Source organism: Haliotis cracherodii, unplaced genomic scaffold, assembly GCF_022045235.1.
Source record: "Haliotis cracherodii isolate W230 unplaced genomic scaffold, xgHalCrac1.p SCAF_1, whole genome shotgun sequence".
In the NCBI taxonomy this organism is placed as follows: domain Eukaryota; kingdom Metazoa; phylum Mollusca; class Gastropoda; order Lepetellida; family Haliotidae; genus Haliotis; species Haliotis cracherodii.
The window spans coordinates 52,923,056-52,929,055 of record NW_027266264.1 but is presented as its reverse complement, the minus strand read 5'-3'; positions in this window follow the sequence as shown (position 1 = coordinate 52,929,055).

Sequence of the window (6,000 nt, the reverse complement as noted above, 5' to 3'; positions counted from 1 at the left end):
CGGAGGCGGTCCGTCATACCAAAACGTTAAAAGAGAGTACTTAGTTGTTACCCTGCCTGACGCTCGGTATAAGGGGACAAAATAAGGAGTTGTAAGCTTGGAGTCAGTATACTGTGTCTAAGGTGGGTATCCTTGCTAAATTGCGGCATGGTATATCACACGCACGCACGCACGCACGCACGCACGCAGGCACGCAAGCACGAACGCGGGCACGCACATGCACGTCTCTATATGGGTGCAATAATCTTGAACGCGACGTTTAACACCATGTAACTGAACCTCACCTCACCTCACTATTACCACTAGGCTTCACCACCGCCCGAGAAACTGTCAGCATCTCACTCACCTGAAATTATGTCTTTCGCAACAACAACAATAAGTTTTGACTCAAGGTTCAGGGTCCAAGAAATACATATTTTACGAAAACATATTTCAATGTATTTTGCTGGTAACTTGTGTTATTTCGGAATCTTAATATTCAAAATAACAAATTGGTACCATTATCAAACTTGAATCCTTCTATGATAATGACAGTTCATGTTTTGTCACAGGTCAAGCTGAACAGAGAATGTCGTACGGCCTACCGGTCAAGACGCTGTCTCGTCTTGGAGAGGTACCGGTGCAGGCTTGCCGTAAACGGCGACTGTGCTTGTCGTAAGAGGAGAATAACGGTATCGGTGGTCAGGATCGCTGACTTGGTTGATGCATGTCACCGTATCCGAGTTGCGTGAAACGATACCCATGATGTCCAACACTGGATTGTCTGATCCAGACTCGATTATTTACAGACCCCTGTCATATAGCTGGAATATTGCTGAGTGCGGCGGTAAACAACAAAGAAAGAAAGAAACAGATGACCCGGTTCGATTCCCTATTAAGGACCTTGTATGAAACCTTGATTTTTTAAAGCCTAATATTGGTGTCCCCCGCCGTCATACAGCGAATTTTTTTTCTAAAAACAGCATAAAATAATAACCATTCATTTCTAAGTAAAATAACTGTAAAGCTTGTTTTCATAAGAAACGTCCAAAACATCGAAGTTTCCCGTCGATCACATTTTCGAATAAACTCACATATGATAAATCCCCATCTCATGAAGCTTTCCACTCAAACCTGGTGAAATTAGCATTTACATGTAAGTGCGAGAGTTTATTTGACATAAAATCATTGAAAATATCATTGATATAATATTTACGAATTGATAACGGATTGTGTTAAAAGCATATTTTAATCAGTCAAATAAGAGCTATATACAAAGAACAACTGTATGTTGATAGATCCGGTTTATACGACAATCGCCCTCGCACGTGTAGGATACCCGACTGTGTTGACATGTGGTGTGACAAATTATAGGCCTTTTAGTGTGTGTGTGCCGTGAAAGACGCCTCATTAAAATATAAAGTTAATGCCTGATGGATACTTATACTATATCATCACAACCCCTCTTGAATTTTAACGAGGGTCGTGAATAGTTCTATTATCGGGTAAAGAGCACAGCCCACTGATGAACTGTCACTGTTGTATAATACATACGTATATGTGAAAAAACCAGGCCACGACGCTGCGTGCTTAATTACTTCCTCGTGCATAATATATGTAGATAAAGTGATTGATCAAAAATGCCATGCAGATAGTATACAAAATGTTCTCTCTCCCATTTACAAAGAAATTTAGTAGCTTAAGTGTTTCTGTTTATAGACAGGTAGATAAACGGACTGTAGATGCCAAAAGATGTTTATGAATATGCAATAGATTTAAAGAGAATTGATACATAGAAGCGAAGGCCTGTTAAAACCTTCAATTGAGACCTGAAAATAGTGCTAATTGGTGATATTGGTAAGTGATACAGCCTCCAAAGTGATGTAGTCTACGATAAATCATATGCATCTTTAATCATCTGACACTTGAGCTGATTTTCCAAGGATTTAATCGTCATAAGTAATTCAGCTAATTAGCACAACTCGTTCGGTAAGAGATGTCAAGTTGGAGATGGAATGTAATAAGATTATACGTCCATTTCGTTTGTTAAAGGGGGGCTAGGCTCGGCAAATATACAGTCCCAGCAATTTAGGTGAAGGTTGTTATAAATCACACTGTCTGAGAACCAAATGCAAGTGAGTATATCATTTCGCAGTTTACGAATATAATTACAGTGTCATTGTCTCAGCCACACCCTTTTTTTCTTTTTTTGTTGTTGTGCGTACGTGCGTGCGTGCGTGCGTGTGTGTGTGTGTGTGCGCGCGCGCGTGCGTGCGTGCGTGCGTGTGTGTGTGTGTGTGCGCGCGCGTGCGTGTGTGTGTTTTATGTACATGTACTGTTGTCAAAAGACCAATTATCCAAAAACGGGGGTCACTGTGGCAAGGAGTTCTAAATGTTATCATTAATCATTATATTTATAGAATCACTCAACTCCGGACAGTATACACCCGGAAGTCAGGACGTGGATCAATGGAGTCCCGTATAACAGGGTTTCGCTTAACACGGTTTTACTAAGCAAAATCTTCCAACGAGAAAACTTGTTAGATTTGGACATATTTAGTCCATTTTCTGCTATACTTGTCAACAATTTACTTCATGAACATTTTAACATTTGTCACTGGGTCTGGAGTTTTGCATTTCTTTTCTGTGTGATCTGAAACTAAATGGAAACTTTTAGGACTGCTTATTGGCGCACAAGACTTTCAGGCAAATGACGTTGAAATAGTGTATGGTTCTCCTAAGTTGGTAAACAGTTTCCCTTGGTGTAGTTTCAGGATTCTGTCGGTAGAGCAGGACATGCTTACCCTTTTCGCCAACACCTGGTGTCATCCGATATTTTCAGTGATCCATTCCAGAGACCATAACATAATATATTTTAGGGCATCTGTCCATTCATATATTTTTCACCGCTGTTTTGCCTCTTACGCCTGGCTGAGACTGGTTATGTTGGCGAGCTTTATTCACATTCTCAATAAGCAGGAAACTCAACGACTTGCCACACACGCCCCTTCAACAACGTTGTCATAACTTCAGACCAGTGCTTGTCCCAGGCTGTCGTGATATATAGGCTTCAGCGGTGTTTCGGAAAGAGCCCAGTCTCCAACACTCTTCTCGGACCTCGCTCGACCAACGGTACATGATTCATGTGAAAAACTCCTCACACCGACAAAGGAGGCAAGGAAAATACCCCGTCATAAATCAGTTAATTGGCATCATCAGCTGACCGTCCTTTCGCGTGTTTTAATTACTTAATGAAGTGCGCATGTCCCCGAGTCAGCCAATCAGGCTAATGAAGCGGGACGCGATCTCTTTACTACCGTATCACTTTTGTACTGTATCAATCACTTGTAGGATAGGTTCACTTCACCCCCATTTGTTTTTTCAACGCGCTTCCAATTCCCCTCCCCGATGAGCAAGATCAGAGGGCTACAATTGCTTCAGCTCGAGCCCAGTCTTCAATGACTGTCCCGGAGAAGCGCGAGTCCTGCATGAACAAGACTCCCAAATGGTGTCAAAAGCCAGCAGACGTTATTTATTGAGCTCATCATAACCCGAGCAATCAACGTCCCGTCTAAAACGTTTTCCGTGTAGGTCTAGCGGGGTGTAGGCTGGGTCCCAGTGCTGTTCAGGGATCAATTGAGGAGAAGTGTAAAATTGCTGACACGTCTTGGACTATGTGTTCTTATCAGTGAAACCCGCTCAATCCTGGCTGGTTTATAGCCCCCAGTGTGTTGCCGAGATCATTCGTCAACTGGGTAAAAGCCGAAGTAATGGTGTAATATCCTTCGGGGTTCGCTCTCTGTATGCGTGTTCGAAGTTTGCGCACACTGAAGGGGGTTTCCGGTTTGTAATTATCGTCATCAAGGTTTTGAGCCTGTTTGAATGAGAGTGAAATTAAAAATCACCCATGTAACACAAATCGTTGCATTCCATCCTATCCATCAAATATACAAGGCATTAACTGCGGTATGTGTCAGCGAAATGAATTTCCGTTTCCGGTGCTGCACGAGCCCCTGTCGTCATGGCGCCGGGGCGCACCGCCTTCTAGCGGCGAGGCCCAGCGTATTGTATTTCTTGATAGAATAGTACCGGAAATCCCGCCATGGCCCGGATGGCCAGCATTGCTGTCGTGTATGGAAGACGCCGAGAAAACGAAATTGTAAGTGTCAGTTATCATTTTCCAAAACCAGATCCACGATGGCGTAATTTTCTTGTTTCCGGTTCCGGTTCGATGCAGTTTACTCATATCTTGCCGCACAGAAACAACGATGTCCGGTTCAGGGGGATTTAATGATCAAATCACTGTTCTGTTGAATCGCGTAAACCCAGGTAGAAATTATCCAACACAACACAAACAACATCCAGGCGACCCGAATGCCTTCAGACTAGTTCCAACCGCCGAGGGCGAAATCGTCGAGTTCCGGGATTTGCTATAGAAACCAAACGGCATTATCACAATGTCTTTGAAATCTGTTGAAAATGTACTGTGATTGCTGCGCTCCTTTGAAGTAGGCCTATAATCTCTTTCAAAATGGATGCAAATTCCCTGCACACTTTAAACCCATTGTGCCGCCACGTAAATAACCAGAGTGATACTGATACGTGCCTGGAGAATGTGGGGCGACCGTTACTAATCAATCAGGAATTATGTCACTGCGAATGGCTGGAGTTGAATAAAAATTTAACAATCGTAAACAGTGATCAGCATTTTCATTTCTACTAATTGAAGTCTCTTTTCAACATTTTTTGACACAAACATTGGATTCCGGTGATTCCCTGGAAGTTGTTTATTATCATGAATTTTTTTCTGGTATACGTTCATGCCAGGAATACAATTATTACGTTAACCAAAACTCTGAGGTAAATAATTCCGATACGCCTCATATACAATGTCGTACCCTGGCGTGTATATTCAGGGTAATGCAACGTGGAACTCATTAAACCCATATCACGTTTAAGACGATGTTAATATATGAACCCGACTGAATCATTATCTATAATCTCGATTCGCACTTACATGTAACTCCATTTTTATATATATACTTGCAGTATCATAATCGTTAAAGCGTTCCTTCGTCTCACTCCCTCACTAACGCTATAAATTTTCAGTGGAGCAAGTTTGGTTGATCACCGCCTTAAACAGTATTTCAGCTCTATCACGGCGTGTCGCCGTAGTATGTGAGTAATGTCGATTAAACCCCGTTCACTGTATATTTAGATTACATAACCACTATTAACATAACCACTATTAGCATTACTTTCTGCATTGAATAAATAGTTAAAGAAAACCATGCATGTAATAATCTTAAATAGTATCCTTGATCGGATCTATTCTCAGATATTTTCTCAGATACATTTGTGATTTGGCTCTGGCCATCTTCTTTACTCGCTTCCTCTCGTTCGTTTCCTGCAGAATTTAAATGCTTGTATATTCCAAAAAGTCATTTAATGAATCTTATCGGAGCACATTTTCAAAAGCATTTTGGTGTATTCACGGATATTAACTGTCGGGCAAAAGAAAGTACACACCCATGTTTTGTGGTGGCAAAACATGAAACAAACAAGAAATGGTTATCGATACAGGTATTGTGTTTTGGACCTTACGTTTGCAGGGTTTCGGCGTTTGTTTTCAGCCTAGGAACGTTTTGATAACGTTTGTAATTTGGTCAATCCAGTTTTCCAGTGGATACTTTCTTTTGCCCGGCAGTTAATGTATTTCTCCCCACAGGGTGGTAACATTTATTACAGAGATTGTTCATCTGAGACATTGCCTGGGCCAGTAGTTTGTACACTTTGGTCCTGTCTCAGGAGCATATGGACACCAGGTCGTCTCATCTCGCCTACAGCAGGAAGACGAACTGTTTCGAACCAGACCCGCCTCTCCTGATTACCCCGCTACATGTAACGCTATCCTTTCCACACACACTCACGATTTGCCTTCGATTTTAATTAAAAGCGCAAACTTGCAAAACCCAAGATTTCTTCCGTGAGGAAAACAATCACTACAAATGGACTTTAATT